Source organism: Rissa tridactyla, chromosome 3, assembly GCF_028500815.1.
Source record: "Rissa tridactyla isolate bRisTri1 chromosome 3, bRisTri1.patW.cur.20221130, whole genome shotgun sequence".
NCBI lineage: Eukaryota > Metazoa > Chordata > Aves > Charadriiformes > Laridae > Rissa > Rissa tridactyla.
Genome location: NC_071468.1, coordinates 28,645,081 through 28,665,391, shown reverse-complemented (window position 1 = coordinate 28,665,391; position 20,311 = coordinate 28,645,081). Strand labels below are relative to the sequence as shown.

The 20,311-nt window shown below is 40.8% G+C and overlaps 2 long non-coding RNA genes across 6 annotated transcripts in view; one reads left to right on the top strand and one right to left on the bottom strand.

Moving 5' to 3' along the window:
- Positions 1 to 10,466: 10,466 nt before the first annotated feature.
- Positions 10,467 to 17,839, bottom strand: LOC128907449 (uncharacterized). 2 transcript variants are annotated; one of them, XR_008465612.1, is made up of 3 exons: positions 17,653 to 17,839; positions 10,944 to 11,342; positions 10,467 to 10,837 (listed from the first exon to the last, which is right to left on the bottom strand). It is a non-coding gene; the product is annotated as an uncharacterized LOC128907449 (long non-coding RNA). The 2 variants fall into 2 exon arrangements; XR_008465613.1 differs by having other exon boundaries at positions 17,684 to 17,839.
- Positions 12,642 to 20,311, top strand: part of LOC128907448 (uncharacterized) — a 54,239-nt gene continuing 46,569 nt past the window's right edge. For 3 of the 4 annotated variants that reach the window (XR_008465609.1, XR_008465610.1, XR_008465608.1), the window contains exon 1: positions 17,995 to 18,081. This is a non-coding gene — a long non-coding RNA (uncharacterized LOC128907448). Of the gene's footprint in view, positions 12,807 to 17,994; positions 18,082 to 20,311 lie in introns of those variants that run through there. The other variant, XR_008465611.1, reaches the window with a different exon arrangement.

Below are 20,311 nucleotides of genomic sequence, written 5' to 3'. Positions count from 1 at the left end.
TTGAAACTTTGGGACAAATGCCTCAAGAAATGGTGCAACAGTCTCTCTAAGGCTCTGGAGGCCTGGACAAAGCAATGGAGAGAACATGCAACGTGCAATTTATGCACTAGGGAATCATGAAGAAGACATTCAGTTATTGTTTTTTGTTTTCTGAGTAGAATTACAGTTGTAATTAAATTAAAATGCAGAACTCAGGCTTACGAGGTGTTCAGCGCCCTCTGTTCCTTCTGACGATAGTAGGTCTGGAGAGTGACAGTTCAAATTTTTAATTTTTTTTCCGTCCCCTCCCATGGCTGTATACCACAGTGACATTTGTTCCAGTCCTAAGATGGCATTTAGATTAAACATTTGGAATCCAAGTCTCTAACTCTGCTTAAAAGACTAACTCCAAGGCAGATAATAAGGCTATGAGGATAAACTGCTGCTTCAGATGAGTGGAAATACTGTTTTAAAGACCTGTGTGTGTGTCACGGGAATTCAGGACTGCGTGTGGGGCTTTTTTAACCCTCTTTTAAAAATGCTGGGTTATTATTGGGCATGATCTGTGTTTGTGTTACACTAAAATATAATTTATTATAAATGAGTCTTGACACATTGTGCTTTTTAGGAGATCACTATGCTTTAAAGAAAACCTTTATTCAGTGTGTTGCAAGTGATGTGTCCTAACATATAAATTTCCAAATATGGATTAGACTTTACGATTTAAAATAATTTGTTTTATGCCCAAGCAAATGATAAGCTCACTTGTCTGATATTAGGCATTAAAATAGGATTAACCAAATGTGTCTTAAAAAAGAAAGGAAGGAGGAGTCCTTGCCTTCAGAAGGGCAAGGTTTTGTACTTCGTGTATGCTCCCTATACATTTCACTTTGGATGGACAGTGCGAGAGCAGATTTTGAGAATGTCAAGGGAAAAATGTCAAAATTCCATTCACTTAATTTTGGGAAGACATGAGTTTTAGCTGCATGTTTTCAGTATGCCAAAGTTAAAATGCAGTTGCCTCTGGAATGAAGTTGACAACAAAGGGAGTGATTAGGCAGTATCAGTGACCTATTATTTATGCATCTCACCTTAAAAGTCCACAAGGACCAAGACAGCCCCACCAAGAGTCTGGGCTGAAGTGCCCACTTGCAAGAAATGTCATCAGTGCAATTTCTGTTTTAGAGGAGTTGCAGTCGATATTAAGCCTGCTGGTAACTGAACAGGTTCCATAGGTGCGTATACTGCTGGTTGCCTCCAGTGTCACTAGACAAATCTTATTGCTGCTTTTTATGCCTCTACCACTGAAAGCGAAAAAGAAGTGAGTGGGGTGGGGGTGTGGGGACGAGGGACAGACGGGACACACATCAAAATGTTTGTCTTCACTATTCTCACTGCTCTTTGTATGATTTTACCTTTCAATCTCGGGGAGCTGCAGAATGGCACTATTGCTAAAAACTTGTTCTTGGATTCTTCCCTTATGTAGAAACATAGCTTTTTAGATGAAGGAGAAAACAATTATTTCTTCTACTACAAATTAGCAGGCTGGAGTTAGTTGAGGATCCAGGCAAAACTACAGAAGTCTACTTAATGGAACGCATCTGAGTTTCCATGTCCTGTGCAGAAATGAGAAACCAAGGGAAAAAAAAATAAAATAGGTGTCATGCTATAGTGATCTGAATATGGGAGATTCATTTCAGACAATGATTGACATTTTTTAGGAGTGAAGATTTTTTTAAATCTGAATTAAAATATAAGCACACTTGCAAAGTGAGCGTAAGTCTAACGAAACAAAATGTGGGACCAAAATCTGGTAATCAGCAATAAAAACAAAAATAATTTGTGACACATACGCTTTCTATTAAAAAAAACCTTAACATGGTAGATGGATCTTGTTCTGTTTGAAAATATAGGGTCTTGTATGTCTCTGCAAAATGCACAAAAATGGGCTCCTAGAATTTCAGTACTTTGACAAAGCCTTAAAAAGAGCTGAAAACAAGGGAGTCCTTACTCTAAACGTCAGCGACTTGGCAAGGCTTTGGACAGTTGGCATTAACATCAATGCTAGTATTCAGCTGACATCCTTGTTCAATGTATCTTTCTTACTGCAACTGGCAAGGGACAAGAGCTATTGTGACTGAAACTTTGAAAGCAATATTTAATTAAGTAAATTGATGTGCTCATTGGGAAACTGCAAATCATTTCTATGTGGCCTTTTTTCTTTATTAAAGGCTCTTGAAGGGACGCTTTTTGCATTCAACAAAGTTGTATCTTTACAATAAGTACTTAGTGGTTTGCATGTTTCAGTTCTCTGTTTGCTTGGTGGGCATCAGTGGTGGAATTTTTCCTTTAAACCTCTGCGTTCTCCACCTACACCTTCAGGAAAAAAATCCAACATTAGATGGTGTTTGACTTGTGCTGAGGGTACAAATCACCCTTCTTGTTAAAGTCTGAAATGTTCAGTTCCGCTTAAGGATCCGAATAATGAAAAAAAAACCCCACATTCCAGTGGGTCGCTTCCCCCCTGCTTCCAAAAATGTTTTTACTACATAGTACTCATGGAAGCGAAAAAGAGAAAAACGTAACATTTTGGAGGGGAAAACAATCAACAGCTTGTGCAAGGAGATGTAATTATTATCCTCTGCTCGGGCCTCCCAAAGAAGAGGGAGAAACCAAAATGTGAACACTAAAGGGTTAACCACAGCATTGAGAGCAATTTGTCTATTGTTTCTCTATTAATATCATTCACCAACTTGCCACTCATCACCTTTTCCAAGTAGTCTCCCTATAGCAACAAATGGCGCCATAGACAAACCAGATGCAATCTCGTCTCTGTTTTCTTTTCATAAGCATTTGCAAATTTGTTAAAAAGAAAACTAAGGGAAAGTGGGAGAAAAATGTTTATTTTGTAGAAGCTACACCAAGGAGCATTGAGAACAGGGGACTCTATTTTTGCTGTTACACCCTCTGCTATCTGGTGTGCCTCCACTTTTCTGCAGTATGATTTGATTTCCTTAAGGGAGTTGTTCTGTGTCATTGAAATGACCCTAGGTTCTCTTCACAGCAATCCTGATGATCCTGAGCTTGTATTCTGAATATTTAAAGCATGCTGTCAGAGCCCTAGGTCAAAAATTGGACTCTGTTCCTCCCCACCTTTAGTTTGCAGCTAATTTTCATCTCTCTGTTTAATTCCATAACACAGTATTAGTTTTCCTCAGTGACATATCTGCACATAATTGTTATGTGCAGGTTTTTCAGCCTGACGCATGATACATAGCATGAATGCATGGACTGTTTTTTCCAGCAATGTTGCTCAAAGTCCTTACATTTAAATCTTTCCTTTACTAGGTAAATCCATTTTTCCTCAAAAAGAAATGTATTGCTTTTCTCCTTTTTTGGTCTCTGAGCTCCTTTCAGTTGGAGCTGACTTTAAAAGATGGAAAGCATTTATCTATCTTTACATGGAGAACAACCATACGGTATGCTCTATTCGAATGTAGGTTATTTCAGTTTCAAAAAAGACCAAACAAAACCCCTCAAACTCATGAAAACAAAAGTCTCCACAAGAGTAGGTAGTTTGTATCTATTTTCTTGCAGTTGAATCTGAGATTAACATAAAATGCCAGCTGTCCTGACTGTAATAGCAGATTTCTAGGATTTTACAAGCATGAACAATTATTATATTTGTAAGAGTTATTTAGTTTCCTTTGATGCATCTTTTTTTATAATTTATGAAATTTTCAATGAGCTGCACAGACTAGGCTCTCATATTGTGGGCGAGTGCTTGTCAGCAGGCTAGGTAGAACTTCTGGAGACTGGTCACATGAAGAAGTCATCCTCCTCCATTCAAACACCAAAGTGCAGCAAAGGCTAGAAAAAATGGATTTAAAACAGTTGCTCTTCTGCAGCAGCAATTGCCATAGTTTTTACAAGGAAGTTGGATGATCACAAATGGGAGGAAGATCAGTTGTGAATCCATTGTGAATCCTTGCTATCACTTGTTTCTCAGTATGGGCCCTTAAATGAATGGGATTAACTTTCATTTCTTTAGAAAATACAATTGAGGCAATATTTTACGCTTGCCACACCAAGATGCAGAAAAACTCATTAGTAAAAAGAAAATCAACATTAGTTTCTTCTTATCAATTGCACAACAATTATATTCAAGTTTTTCCTATCTCATTTGATGATTTGCATATATGTATGTGCATATAGGCTGTGATTGGCCTATTTAAATAGAAATGGCAAGATCTGAAAAGTTTGTTGCCTTATATGTAGGATTTTTTGAGAACTTCTGTCGCCACTTTCACCAGTGGGGAGCTTTGCCATGTGCCATATGTGGACCAAGATTTTGTGTGTGTTGCTAGAACCTAACACTGGAAATCTGATGAAAAGCCAGTCCAGTTTTCTGGCTGGAGTTGTGTTTGAGGTATCTGTGGCTCTTGGTGTTGAACCAGAGAAAAAAAACCTTATGCCCAAATAGGTTTTCCTGACTTTTGAAGAGCATCTTGTCTCCTTATCTGTTGCAGACGGTGCTGTAAACACTTCTTTAACTACTTCCAGAGCTCGTTTCCACAGGCACAACATTTGGCTATGCCATCTGATTACCACCGAAACAGAGGAAAAACAGTGTTACACGGTCACTTTGTTGCCTGCCTGTTGCCTGCCTTATACTCCATTATCATCCAGCCAGTGTTTACAGGATGCCACAGTTAACGCTGCCCAGATGCTCTATCTGTGGGAAACCTAGAAACCAGGCAGCGCCGACCAACAGTGTTTTCCGAATTCAACCGTCTTATCCGAGGTCTCGCCTATTTGTGCGAGCTGGGGTCACCCCACGGCCTCGGGTGTGCTGTCAGTTAGCCCTGACAGGAGATAGCACTGCTGAAGATGTTGAAATTTGTGTTGTTTAGGCCACTTACGGCTTTTCAGCAAACATTTTAGAACAAAGTGATGTGGTTTCTCTGAAGGCTTGTGGACTGAAGAACGTTTTTTTTTTTAACGTAAGAATACGATAGGAATACTGCCTTTTCTCTAACTGCAGGAACATTTTAGGCAGCTGCTAGCAAAACACATGGATATTGCAAGAGTTGCGTGATTTCCAGAAGCTAGATTATAAATGGCATTTAGCTGGTATTTTACTTTGGTCATCACTTTTTGTGTTTGGGCGTACGTTTTTTCCATTTTACTATTTCCCACACGTACTGATGATTACTAAAGTCAGTCATATCAGCTTTTCAAAGTTCAGCCTTCTTAGGGGAGCTTGCTCTCAATGGAACACACAATATTTTTTCTGCGGCAGCTTTTTGTGTTTATCACACTCTTATACCAATTAATACTAAGAACTGAAGAAGTAAAACTATTTTCAGCTGTGCTGAGGGGATATTTTGAGTAAAATATACAATCACACTATGTAGTGTCACAATAGATTCATGCCAACGATATTTTACTGAAAAGAGTTAATATTTTTTGTAAAATGAGCACTTCAGAAATGGTCACATTCCCTGAGGTGCATACCTGGAATGTAAAACAAAAATAATTTGTAGCAACTCTATTAATTTCCTACAAACTGTGTAAAAGGCACAGAAGTATCTTGCCTACATAGATTTTTAAAATTATATTTCTGGTTTTATGCTTGTGTTGCTTTCTTTTTAAATATGCATGTAAATTTAATCATCCCTTTTTGAAACTTTTTTAAAATCCAGGTTCTTTAGAGTGGCATATTTTTTTTAAGAAAGTTTTTTTGTTTCCTCAGGAATTCATATTTTGTTGTCTGTGTATTTTGACCTTCTTATACAAGAAGCTTCTGTGCACAACACACAAGCGACCCCATTACCTGAGGTCCTACTATGCTTTTAACTGCGTGAATAGACGTTTCTTCCTTTAAGGGCTGGAGGTAGGGTTCTTTTAACTGCTTTACATCCACATTCCAAAACCTATTTAAAAACCCGAGTCTAAACTCCAGCTGACAATGAACTCTATTTTCAGCTAAAACTCCCTCCTCCCCCGCTTCGCCACACACTGTTTCTGCTGCTGGTCCACTTGTGATAAAGACCAAAACTGTTGTTTGGCTGACATGCAGAAGGAGTTGTTTATCAAAAGGAGGCTATTCTAGGAGGATATGCTCTTTAAACAGAACAATGGGGATTTTGAAGATAACCAAATCAGTACTACATAGGTGTTAGATCTGTTTTAAATTGTTTCTGTGTTGGAAAGTAGGAGGGGGCCCGGGTATCTGGCTTTGAATCCCTGGCTTGCAAGTGTGAAATGGCTAAATCCAAATTAGCTGCCAACTGTGCTTTGTACTGCAGCTCATGCGAATCTATAGGGCATGAGCACAGCACCTGGGGAGCACAGTGCTGGGGGTGCGGGGAAAGGGGCCTCAGAAAATCCAGTTTCATTTTATGATCCAGGTGTACCTTGCGTTTCACCCAGGATTTTTTTGATCCATCCTTGGTGCTGCCTAGTTCAAATGGTAGTTCCTAAATGCAGATCTACAGGCAGAGTCATCTTTTACTAGTTAGATCACGCTACAGACATGTACCTACTCTACTGATATCAATTAATTGGTTTCTGGATATGCAGAGTAGTATCAGTAGCTGATAAGTGGGAGGAAAACCCAAGGAACCTTATGGGAAACTTAAGCACAGAAAATCAGCAGATGTATGGCATGCATTTTTGTTTGCTCACCCCTTCTGCAGAGGGAGAATCTCACCAACAATAAAGGTGACCTTCAAATGCAAGGGAGAGGAATATTACTTTTTCTGTCAAGCTTTTAGATGGCTGTTTCTCTTCTTTCTGAGCTATGACAATCCCTAATTTCCTCTAATGAAAGCTTTCCTTCAACCATTTTCTCAGATATATGTGTTATTTTGGAACAATACTCTAATACCCTTCACCAGGTCCAACTGAAAATTCCCCTTTCTCACTTACTTGCAGTGGCCTTTTGTGGTACAGTGATCTCATTCAAAAATATCTTTCCAAAACTCGGAAAGTGAGAATTCCCTATAAAGAAAGAAGTATCAACTTTTTTCCCCGCTCCCCCCCACCCTTTTTTTCCCCCTGGCTATAACAGCCAATACTCCTGCCTGTTTTCATATAATGCCTCTATACGTGAAAAGAAAAGGAATAGAAAACCTTCTCTAGTACTGATCGTATGCAAGTGATTTATTTAAGACCACACAGTGAATTGCTTGCAAGCACGGGATCATGCTCTCTGCCAGCCGTCTCATTAAGGCTGAACTTAAATATGGTTGGGTATTTGCAGGTGGTTCAGGAGAACATCTGGAGGTGCCCACTTTTCCTGAAATGGCTGTTTTGATTAGGGAAGGGGAGATGTCTCTTGTGTTCAGCTGGTAGTCATCTCCTGGCCCCAAAATTCAGCAATGTTCTCTATTTTCAGCTCTAAGTTTCCTACCTTCTACCTCCTCCAATACAAATGCAAGCTTAACTTCTTTTAAGTGCAGAAAGGGTACCTCAGTGCCTAACATCACTGACATAGTCTGGCACCCTCACCTGAAGCCTGGATTTATTTTCTTAAAGATTCCCTCTAGGTAAACCCCATGGAAAAACTAACTCTTGACAGCTCTTGCTGTTTTGACCATCACCTTTTACAGCCAAGAATGATGATGTGGAGACTAGGAGGGGCAGTCCCCTTGTTTGTGCTAGAGCCAGCCTTGCTGTTTGTTTTTTATTCTGTCCTGAAGTGATGCGTTTTCAGAAGCTGTATCACACAATCAAGAAGAAAAAGTGACTCCGTGGTTATTCAGGTAGATGTAGGGACTTGCTTTGTGCAGCAAGGTAAGCTGTGCAGGCTGATTATTGCAGTAAGAAAGATTTGCAGTAAGTAATTGCATTGCAAGGGGACACAAGTATATCTCAGTCAACAGTGACAGCCCCATAGTTTCCTGTGGTGGGTAGGCCTGGTGGAACTGTGTGCTGTGCTCTGCTGTTAAAAGTTTGCAGGTGGTTTCATAGATATGTTGCCAGGGATTTAACCAAAATAGATCTTATTAAACCAAAATGATCCTCTTTAACTGAAAGAGATTCCAGAAGAGGGATGTGGCTTCATTTAGTGTGTCCCAGTACAGATTTAGGGGCCTATTGTTTGCCCTTATGTTTGAAAATGCTGCCCTTGGCTTCTTTTTTTTTTTTTTAAAATCTTATCTAAGTCAAGAAACCATACTTCCATTTGGCTATGTTTTCTGGCTTTGTTATAACAATGCTTGACCTACCCATGTAGATTTAACTGACTGGGAATAAGGGTTGTGCCTAGTTATCGCAATAGCTCATATACATTGACAGAGGTGACGGAAACCAGTTTTTATGACAATGTAAAGGGTAGAAACCCTGCTTAAGAGGAAATAGATTCCCAAACTTCAAATACCAGACAATTTAGCGGAGGAAGCAATTATACCTCACGGTGCTGCTGGAGTCCAGTGAGCATTTCGCTGTTTTGTGGGTAGCTGCACGCTGCGTAGGAGCTCAGCGCAGTGATTGCTGCTGCTTGAACTCTGGACTTGCTTTGCTGATTGGGTGTTTGCTTTAACCACAGTGCTGGATGGAGCCTTTGGAGACTATCACAATGTAAATAAATACATGTGTGTTTGTTTCTAGCTTGTTAAAAAAGAAAAAAAAAAGTGTATGCGTCAAAGAAGGGGGAAAAGCTGTTACGGATTCATTTGCATCCCTTTGAGATGCAGGAGGTACAGGAAGCAATGGGTTTGGGGGAGGGCTAGCAAAATCATTCCATGGGGTATAACAATAGGGAAACATGGAGAGTGGTTAGATGCTGTTAGATTAGATTAGTGCAGATTTATTTGGCAAGTGGTGTTTATTTTGCTATTAATCATGTAGAGGTACTTAAAGCTTGCAGAAAAAGCCTTATTCCACAAATCAGTGTGAAGAATGGTTGGTTTGGTGAGTTGTTTGGAGGTGTTTTGTTTTATCCATCCATAGGATGAAATTATGGGTTTTAATTTTTTTTTTTTTTGAGGGTAAAAAGGCTAGACTAGAACTAGAAGATGAAAGATGGCAGTAAGGTAGTTCAGGTGTACTAAATTGATCTCCTGCCATGATTGTCCCTAGACTGGATTTTTGTTCATCTTTTGCATTAGTGATATTTTTATTTGTGCCTTTGACCTTGTTGTTATAATTTTAAATGTGGTGAAATATGCTGACTCGTACCAAGTTTTATGTTTCAGCAAAGGACAGACTGTAAAGAGAAAGAACAAATGAATTCACAGTTGGCTAGAGCTAATTTCATGTAGTTACTAGCTTACATCATAGATTTCTCTGCCAGTTAGCTGCTTGAAAGTAAAATAGGAGGCATGGCATGGCCTGAAACTGAGGGAAAGGTTGGAGTTTCAGAGGGATGGACTCTTCACACCATTGCCAAATCACCTCATTTACTTTGCATTTGTAGACATAAAATAGGGCACAAGTCTGATGGCTGCAAACAATCCTCCTCGATACTTACCATTTCCCTTCAAAGGTTTTACTTGCTGCAAACATTTTCACCTTGAAACTTTCTGTGAGGGAGAAAGCTGGCATAAGACATGGCCACGGAGTATCACAGAGTTCAACAAAATGGCCTGTGATGAGGCCTCCCCACCTCTCTGGTGTGTCTACTGCTGCTTATGGTGTCCCCAGAAGAGCCTGGCTCAAAACAGACACCCTGCAAGTAGGTGGTGATGCTCGTAGCCAGCCGGAAACTTTCCCAGTGGTTCCTGGACTAGGCAACCCCTGCTCCAAACTCTCGACCCTCTTCCCCTACTCCTTTCTAAGTACCAGTCTTTTATTCTTCTTTTTTCCTGGTTTAGCTACTTTCTCCTCTCTGAGGAGATGCACAATTCCATCTTGTTTACAATCTCTTAATCCAGCTGTGAGAGAAGGCTTCTTCCATTGCTTTGCTCCCTTGTAATGCAACTAAAGCCACCATCAGCCTCATCTAAAGGAGGGAGATGGTTTGTCATTGGAGCTTCTCCTGATCTCCAGCCCCCTTCTGTCCTTACTCTGTCAGGTACCTCTCTTTAACCTGCAGCTTTAGTGAATAAACAGATAACAGGCTCCTGCACTTCTCTGTGCAGGTCTTTCTTGCTGGAAAGGAACCTGTACCATCTTTGGCAAATACATATGTTTGCGACTATATTATTTTATTAGAATAGCCTTTTCCAGAGTCCCAAAGGCAGTGGCCTATTTATCCACATAGGGTGACTGTTCTGCTTTTTCTCTATTGATTTCTAAACCACATTTGAACTATCTATTAAGTGCTATGAAAACTGTGTGTAGACTAGTGCTTTCTGGCTTAAGTTGAACCGTAGGATGGATTTGTATTTTTCAGCATTTCCTTTGACCCATTTTGCTGAATTAGTTTCCAGTTTCCCTGAAAAAGAATGTCTTGTCTCCTTTCTGGTTTTGCTATTTCCTTTTGTTGGCTGAAACATTTAATAAAAAAGTTGCGGCAAGAAAAAGCCATAGACAAAAGCTGAAACATAAGTGGAGGAAATTTCATTGGCCGAACAATACAGGTCAGATTTGGTGACCTTCATTTTTCAATGTATTTACAGATCTTCCTCAATTCTTAACTGAATACAATTGTCAAGAGTTTGTTTGGTTTTTTTTCTTTGCTTGATTGAACTACTCACATTAGGCAAGCTGAAGATAAAGCCTTTTCTTATTCGGTTTTTACTTTCTTGATGCTTGTGATGACATCATTGTATTTACTCTTTGGTCATCTACAGAGTGTTTTGTAGTAGACGCGTTGATGGGTAATAAACTGGTGGACTCCCCCTCCTTGTCTTGATTTTTTGAGAGCAGAAACAGCATTTTTCACATCTTCATTGTGCACTCTAAGATACTTTAAAGAAGGAAGAGAGGAAAGCGAGATGAATACTCCCCCTGCTCCTTCATAGTCACGTCTTAAACACGTGGTAGAGCACTTGGAAAGGGTGAGTAATCCTTACCTTCTCAGCTCTGCCAGCCTGGGTCTTTCAGGTGAGAAATGAAGTGTTTTGCTGACGCAGGGCCCTACTTACTCCAGTGGGTTTCTCTTTGAGCCTTTTGAGATGCCAGAAAATCTAGTGCATAGGTCACACACAGGGAAATTAATTCGGTGCCATCTCGTTTCAGTTCCTGCTTATCCTTATCATGTGCCTGTGCCCTCCTCTGTGAGCTGGGAGCGGCTCTGCCAAGCAGCCCGTGACGGGAATGGCAGGGAGAGCTGCCCTGGGCTGGAGCGGGGCTGGCTCCCCTGCCTTTCGGGAGCTGGCTGGCTCTGTGCCTGCCCTTGCTACGTGTAGTGTCACACTCCCTCTCCTCCTCTCTTACTCGCGGCGTTTCTGGATCATTTAAGTAAGGTAGTCCTGAAAAAGTAGCATGGCAGTTTTAGAGGCTGGCTTTGGGTAGGGTTTACATGTTAGACACCAGATCTTGCTCATCTCTGTACAGATACACCTACTCTGATTTTACTTTAGCTGCAGGGAAGCTCTCACAGTTACAAACATGACTGAGAGGAAAAGGGCTTGCCTGTGTTTTTTGGAAGGGCAGCATGAGAGGGGCGTACGAGGTCGTCGTGTCAGGGTTTGATGTCTTGGGGCTAGGTGGTGCCGTATCAGTGCAAACTGTATGTAGGAGTCTAGGACAAGTGCGGTGAAAGCCACAACAGAAGATCTTCTCATCTTAGTGCAATGCACCTATACCAGGACTTTGTGGTATTGCAGCTACATAAGTGTGGTTCAAGTGCTGTAAAACAAAATCCTTCCAGATATCGCGAATCATTCTCCTTTTGAAAGTTCTTCATTCCCCTACCTGGCAGCCCCAAGCACCTTAGCATCATACTCTATACTAAGCATAATAAGACTTGCCCTCATTTTTTAATCTTCTCTTGTTGCAGGCACTCCCCGCACTATGGAGACCATGTCACTCTCTTTGGACTATTTTCCTGCTTTCAGGGCATACCTACTGTTTAGCACTCTCCTCATTCACACTGTTACTCAAACCTGACGTCTTTCTCTGGTTTGTGTGAATTTGACAGTGTTAAATGTGTGCACTAGAAACTTAACTGTAACCACCTGCTGTTTTCTCTATAGTTACCAGTAAGCAAATCCACTATAAGTATTTGTATCTACACTTTAGATGCCAAAGAGAAATTGATAGCTTTTCAGCCAATCATCTGTTGGTCTGACATGAAAAATAACCTCACTGGAGTAGAAACCTTGTCCTTCTCTCGTCTTTCTACTGTTTGAGAATTCATATTGTAGCTATGATAGTTGGGATATCGCAACATTGTCAGAGCCATACGGACATACCCAAATTTGTCCTAGTCCCAGGTTTGGAAATAGCTTAATTTCATAGAGTTAGCAGCTATAGCTATTTTTGAAAATGTTTAAACTCTACACATACCTGGATAAACTTTAGAGGACCTTTCTTAACATGCTGCTAAAATAAGAGCTTCAATGGATATGCTAGTGACCTTTTTCATTACGAGAATTCATGTTAATTCATGGCAAGCCAGAACATTATTATAAACCTCTTGACTGTTCTGGTTTTTAGGGCTTTGAAATGTAATCAAAGGTGGATTTATCTGATACTAAGAGATGAAACAGTTACCAGCCTTAGGTTTCCTCCCTTTTATTTTTCTAGGAGGTTACTGCCAGAGTAAACTGAAATTGGAGGTGGTTTATGTTAATGCTGCAGCCCGTAGACTGCACTTGCTCAGGAGTTTATCCAGGAGGATCAGCTGATCCCACTGCAGGATGGTGACCTCTGGCAGAGACACAGGACAGAGACAGCTGCTTCAGCTCTCCTAGCTAAACCTGCTTAAGGTGGTGAGTGGGAGTTGTTAATACCATTATTTGTTTAATTGCAGGGCTAATAGATTTTTTTTTTTTTTGCGTGTGCACTTTATTACAATAGAATACATGAAATAGAAGCAGAGGAAAAATCGAGTGTGCTACTTGGGAGCTGGTTCCCAATTATTATTCCTTTTTATTGACAACAGCCTAAAATGAAAAGTAACCAGAAGCATACTTGACTTTAAACTTTACAGTTGTATAAAAAGGCAGTCCACTTTGAAACGTCTGGTGCCATGGGGGTGTGCAGTGCTTTTAGGAATACAGGGCAAGGGTGAATTTTTAATTAGCTTAGTCTTCTTATTTTCCTCCAAATATAGACAGGCACTTCTTAGCTTTCTCAACTTTAGTACTTGAGAATAGACAGCCAAGTGTGCTCTGGGAACTATCTGCTAGGGAAGTCTGTTAGAAACACAGGGATCCAAAAGTTATTTCTATTTTAATAAAGAGAGGATAAAGTTTTTAATGATGATAGCTTTATGGAAGTGCAACCCTCCCCCCACCCCCACCCCCGAATAATTCCCTTTATAAACAGAGATAAATTAGATGCCTGCTTCACAAGCTACTGCAGGGATCACATTGGCATTTTGTGCTGGCTTGTGAAGTGCTGCATCCTTGTTTCAATATGCCCAAGCCCTGAAACTCCTAGGGACAGACATGTGTACTGTGAGAGCTACCTACTACGCTCAGGCCCACTGTGAATCTGCAAGTAATGGTCCTCTCAGGAAAGAAGCTGAGGGCACTTGGCAGTGGAAAGTATCTCGCCCATACTGGAGATAGTGACAGAATTGGCAATGAGGAGGTGACTAGTCATTCTGCAAGGCCTGGTCTGGGGCCAGTTTTCATTTTCATCTTGTTCTCTTTCTGTTTTTCTTTCTCTCTCGCTTTTGTTATTTATACCAATGAGCAAATGTTGTGTATTTTTAGCAGCCTTTCCATTTTGCTCAGGCGCTGATCCTAAGTAATGGAATGCCTGTGGCCCTCCCTAGGGCACCGTCTCACCTCTAATAAGAGCAGACAAATGCAAGCTTTGGTGTAAGGAGTTATTGATTTGCTTCCAGGCAAGTAGGTGTGTGCGATACATGTGAAAGGTGCCCATGCATACCATATATTAGCACTCCAACATGTTAGCAAATGACCTTGCATGATCTGCCTTGGGCTGTTGGTGAGAAATTATTTCTTTATGTAGCATAGCTCCATAAAGCAAGCAGCCTTGTTTGAGAGCATATAAAACCAAAGCTAAAAACCCAAACACACCCAAGTACACACACCCATTTCCACAAACAGAGCAAAAGCAAAAGCAAAGTCCTCCCTTGAGTGCAGACAGTCTCAGTTCTGGGAGGAGCAAAGTAAATGGATCAATTCATGGAAACAGATGTAAGAGTTATATATATATATATATATATTTCTTCCTTTTCTCTTCTAGATCTGGGTTATAGCAGAGATGCTAAAACAAGGGACAATAGAGTCCTGTAAGGGAAGCAGTTATGGGAGGAGTTCCACTGAGGTGTGGATGTCCAGGGAGCCCCTGCCTCACAGACTAGCAGCTGGCCAGCAACACTTTCCGCTGGAGTGTCCTAGCAGCTTTGTCTACTTTCCTACTTCAGGAGACAGATTTATGACTTTAGACACTGCCCCTCTTCTAAGCCTCTTTAGGCTGGAAATGTAAGGGAGGGTGTATCCAACCTGAGACCACAAAGTTTATCCTTTCCTATCCTTACCTAAAGGCTACCCAAAAGAGCTTCAGAGCCAAGCAGGAGTAGCTACATACTTAAACTGCAAGGTAGGAGATGCAGACTTTTATGTCTTCCCATCCATGCTGGTCCTGCATCTCCCTGAGGTACAAGGGATTTTCTGGGAGAAGAAGTGCCCTTGGTCACTGCTGCCTAATTTGCATCAACAGAGCTTTGCTCCTAGATGCTAACGTTTGTATTGCAGTTGGTGAGGTGTTTTCTGGCTTACCCCTATTGCAGTTTCAGCTGGAAGTAAAGCAGGTGAGGAGGCTGTCCCACGCCCTTAGTGTCACTGGGATCCCACCCAGCCTGCAGGCATAGCTACGCAACTGCTTGGTTCTCTCAGTAGCATCTGGCTTAGTTTAAACATTTTCTATAGGTTTTTGTCTTCCCTGTTTTCAGGCCTGACTCATTTTGATAGGGTTAGGGACTTACTATGTGCATGCTTATGCTAGCAGAGGAAATGAATTTGCTGCTGATGGAGGAAGACAGGAGGCTGGAGGACATTACCTAGGTGCAGCCAGAACAGCTGATGGCCCAGTGCTTAATTTCCTAATGCCATGTCTGCCCAAGTCTTCTCACTTTTGACACTGCTGGGGAATTACCATTGATTGAAACTGAAACATATTGGAGACAGGAGGAGGAGAATAAACCTTGTTTAGGAAAGAAAGTTATGCTGCCTTTGAGGGGGACCATAGATCTTTGTAATCCTTCCCCCTTTTCCCCGGCTCCAGTTGCTGATGGTTTTATTCTTACTCTGGTGGATCTCTGTGATGAAGTAAGTCTTCTCTGTGCCAACCCCCTGTCTTGTTACTGTCATTCAAGATCCAGCTCTTATTAACTATCCCCAACCCAGTGGAAGGTATCTATTCTGAAGCTGCTCTTTTAAATTCAGCCCTCTTTGTATGCTATGATCTGCGTGCCTCTCTGCCCCCAAATTACTAAAATTGCAGCACAGCTGTCCAAGGCTTATTTTTTAGTAAATGACTCTTATAACTGGCATTCAGATTAACTACCATCTTAGTCTGAAATGCAGCAAGACATTTAACAAGTGTGGGATATGATACCCATCTCAAATAAATACAACACTGCGTCAGTAGATGTTTTCATATTTTCAGGTAAGCAGGCTGGTGTTGGGGAAAAAGGTTAGTCTATTAACACCTCTGCTCAAAGCAAGCCAGCTTCCTTTCTACATGGAATAATTATTTTTTCACATAAGCCCTGTAGTGCCTCTGCTGTGTTTGCACTTGTAAGTCTCAAACATTGCAGTACAGATCACCCTTTATGAGTGGAATCTGAGGTCATGTGTCTGCATTTAAAACTCACTGTGCGCGGGTTATCATGCACTGGCTTGTGAATTCTGTAGGTGTAGGGGCTATGGGCCCATATTTCAGGTGTGAAGAAAGCAGGGCCTTTTTTAGCACTTAAAGCACCCATGTGTGCAACTCAGTTATGAGTACTTTTGGCAAAGCTTTATAAATTCTATTGATTCATAGCTGGCATCTCACCATCTGTATGGGCAGGATTACATATAAATATATATGTCCTGTACATAACAGGATCATTTAGAGCATCCCTACAGCATAAATATAAGGTGAACTTGGATACAAAAGCCATTATATCTCTGTGGAAGACTTGCTGGGGAGAATATTGAAAGGCCTTTTGTCTGCCATAGGCCAGGGCTCACAAGAGATTTTAGGTGGCTGGTGATCCATGCTTCTGTTTATACAGTTCCAGTAAGGATTAAGGATCTTTAACCAAAGACAGTTCAGAAATAGGTGATGGTGGGAGAAGTGATTGTAACCAGCATGCCAAGGAAATATCAGAGATAGGAAAGATTCTGTCCTGGATCATGAATCCTGGGACTTTCATGGATAAAAAGTTGCAGCTGGAGTTGGAGAGAGAGTGCAATGAGACACAAATCTTCGGCTTAATCATCTTCTAAAGTCATGCCCAGGGTTGGCTTACAGAAGATGAAAAAAGCTAATGAACCCTGAGGAGGACTGATCTGCAGCTGTCCTCAATAGCTTTCCTGAAGGAGTTCTTTTTTCATTGCATATATGACTGCTGCACGTTGCTGTTTTGAGCAGCTGTGTCTTGGCTACTCCAATATGCTCATTGCTGGAACTATCTCTTAAAACTGGCCAGCACCTGAAAAAATATTATTATTTCAGATGGCATTAACATCTAGGTTCCAGCCACAATTTTGTGCTGGACATAAAATAGTTGAAATACGAGAGGCTGTCCGTGCCCTAGAAAGCTTATTTTCTATCTGCAGACATTGAATTTCAAAAGAGGAAATGGGTAAAGGTGATCTAGATTTTTTTCATCCAATATGAGCTGGCTAGACCAGTCTTAACAGGATGAGATTCTTAACAGGTGTGAAATTGCCAGATTGCTCCAATCTTACTGCAGAAAATTTGATTAAAAATGACGGGGGGGGTAAGTGCATATAAATTCATTTATGCATATAAATTCAGGAATTGAAGGGATATGTTCACAAAGAAAAAAGGTACATTACCAACATCTGTTAACTAAAATATGATAACTAGCTGGAGGTAGAGTTTAAGGCTGTTCTCTGTACCAACAGGTCAATGTAGGGGAACTGGAGAGCCCTGGGGTGAAAATTGCAAGCTGTCTAAATGCAATGCTCAATACCATGGCTATGTTTTTAAATTGCTCCAAGTAAGGTGCCTTTTTGTCCTAGCAAGGATGAAGTGTTAAATGAGATGTTTTGCAAATGTTTAAATATATGCTTTTGTTAATATGTTATTGGCTAGTTAATATTTTGAATAAAATTAGTCATTGTGAAAGCTTAAAAATTAACTCTTTGCAGCTGATCATTTAATCATAACTAAAGGCAGTGAAGGAAACCAGAAACATTGGGTATTTTCAGCAGTAAAACTGAGGAGGGTATCTTCTGTAATTGTCTAATATTTCTAACATGAAAACCAGATGCTGGGGATTTATCTTAAGGAATTGCTTTTGGAAAAATATCCCTGATAGTCATTTCTTTTTTATTCATGGAATACCTAAAAGAGGGGAAAACTTTAGGAAGAAAAAAAAAAAAGAAAAGCATTGCAACTCACTGCTAAAGGTGTTAATACGACGCTAACAAACCATAGCCTTTCCAACGCGTAGCTGGCAACATTACCACCCATCTGTGCCGAGTGGGATGTGCAAGCAGAAGTCAGGGCTGAAAACCCTCCACCTGTTTTCGGAAAGTAAGTGCGTGCACACTGAAGTTACTCAGCGTATTTGTTCTGTCTTCGGCAGTCTGGGTGATGTTGTTACTACTACTTTTCTGCTGTCTCATATCTCCCACCGCCATGTGCCAGCTGATAGGGGAGCTGTGACATACCACACCCCCGCGGCTGGGAAGGGGGTCACATGGACTGGTCTCATCCAGAGCACTTTAAAGAAACTGATAAGCTCTATCTCGTTTAACTTGGCCCTTGGAAGACACTTGTGGAAATTTCTGCAAAGGAGGTGACATCAGTTGTTGTCACAGCTGCTGTGTAAGTCTGCAAGGCAGCGTCTGTTCAGTATCTGGCTGGAGTGTGTATGTGTGTGCAAGCAGATATTGTTAATTGATTGCATTTAAATCAAAAACAGTTCATATGAAGCTGGCGAGGAGGTTCGATTGTTCAGAATACGTGCATTATCGTCGAGACTTGAGGCAATGATGGAGTACCTAAACTTAATAAAGCAGAAAGATGACCAGCTTTGGAGGGCCGATGTTACATTTGAAACAAACCTTCTCCCGGGGGAATTCCAAGTGTTAGCATGTGGGACATGCTCCAGCTGCTAGCTGCTTGGACTTAAAATAAACCAGGCAAAACCCCGTATTCAGGCTCTACCAACACAGGCAAGCTGCTATTGCAAACCTTTCATCTCCCTTTTTCTTCCCGTTGGGTCAGAATGACAACAAATATTTTTGAAAGAACATTTAAACCTTAGTATTTCACACAGCTTTCCTTGTGTTTCTCTGAAGTGATGTTTTTCTCAACATAGTTATAAATTTAGCAAAGAATGTGGTTTGTACAGGTTGAAACGCTGTCCTAGGAAGGCTGGAATTAGAAAAGGGTTAGAAGGAATATTTCTACCTTGTGTGACAATGACATTGCTACCAATACTACTGCTTTCCTAATCTAGGTACTTTTGAAATCACAGCATGACTTCATTAACAGAGGACTAGTCTCCTTATTAAGTTGAACTGGGGAGACCCTTTTTCTTAAAGAGAAAACACATGTGACTTTAGGGTGGTTTGCTTTTTGCCTTTTTTTTTTTTTACCATATTGAAGAGGAAATAATTTAATGTGCCTGTGGAAGGCACCACAGCAGAATTTCAGGAAAAAAGGCAGCTGGGAGATGCATGGTTGTTTGACAACTAGAATATCATTAACTTTGGGGAGGTCTGAGAATAGACTGCGGTACTGTTTGCTTTGTCTTGTGGTTTGAGATTGACTTCAGGTTTTTGGGTTTTGGATTTTTTTTAAATTTTATTTTAATAACTCTCTGACTATTATTCATTTCTGAGATACTGAGATGTTTGGGAGGGGTGGGAAACAAGCAACTTAATGCAATCTATGCAAATAATGTCTAAATTTTTTTTCTTTAAACATTGTCCTGTATGAAACTTCATTCTTCAAGACTACTCAGTTTTTCTGTGATAAAACCTGTTGAGCAACATAGTACACAACATTTAGGAATTTAGTGCTCTTATTACTGTCAAAGCGCAGATATCAAGCTATACCAGTCAGCTTGAAAAGTGTATGAGTGACTGACACGACCTGCCTTCCTGCTTCTTCTCGTCTTCCTTTAGACACGGACACACAAATTCTTTCTCAAACCAACAGGCTTGTCCAGAATATATTTATAAGGGTGAACTCTGCCAGGCGATGGTTAATCACACACAGTGCTAGGGATATCTTTTGAAGGTATCCTGAACACTGTGACAGAAGTATTTGTCACTCAAACTATTTATAATTCTAAGAGTTTGGAGGGCAGACGGATGCTTATTTTTTTTTATATGAAATGGAAGCTCTTCCTTTGTACAAAAGAAATGGGCTATGTCTATATGGCATGTCAGGCAGATCTGGAGCATGCTGTTTTTGGGAAATGCCACGTTCGCACCCCGGACACACTGCCACTCACACGCTTAGCCTTTCTGTCTCACAGATGACTCTGTAGCCCCATGGCAGTCAGCCTGTTTTCTGTTGGACCTCTCATTTCTGTGGACTGTTGGAAGAGGTCAGTGCAGGGCTAACTCAAGAAATGTGAAGCTGTTGTCCATGTAGCCACCTCCATTAGAAAATTTTTAAGGCTTCCAAATTGAAAACTATGAGCCTCGTCTCTAATGTTAACCACTTTTTTTTTTTAAATCTGGGAGGGGATGGCATGCAAAACTATTCTCAGGCCGGTCAACCTTTGAGAAATAAGACTGATAACCTTCATAGTTTTTTCTTATTTTTCTAACCACAACAAGCAATTAGTTTTGAGGATGTTTTGACAAAGTTTACATGCAGGTCATCCTTCCCTCCTATTCCATGATACGTGTCTTGAATTATTCTTAATTCTGTGTTTCTGGGAATCACAGGCAATGTATAGACATAACGCCTTCAGCAGGCACGTGAGGAATGTTATGAGGGTAGCAAGCTTCCCGTTTCCCTGGTCACTCAGAAGATTTATGTGCCAGTATAATGAGAATGAATGATGAGCTGCTGTTCATCGACAGAGACCTTATGG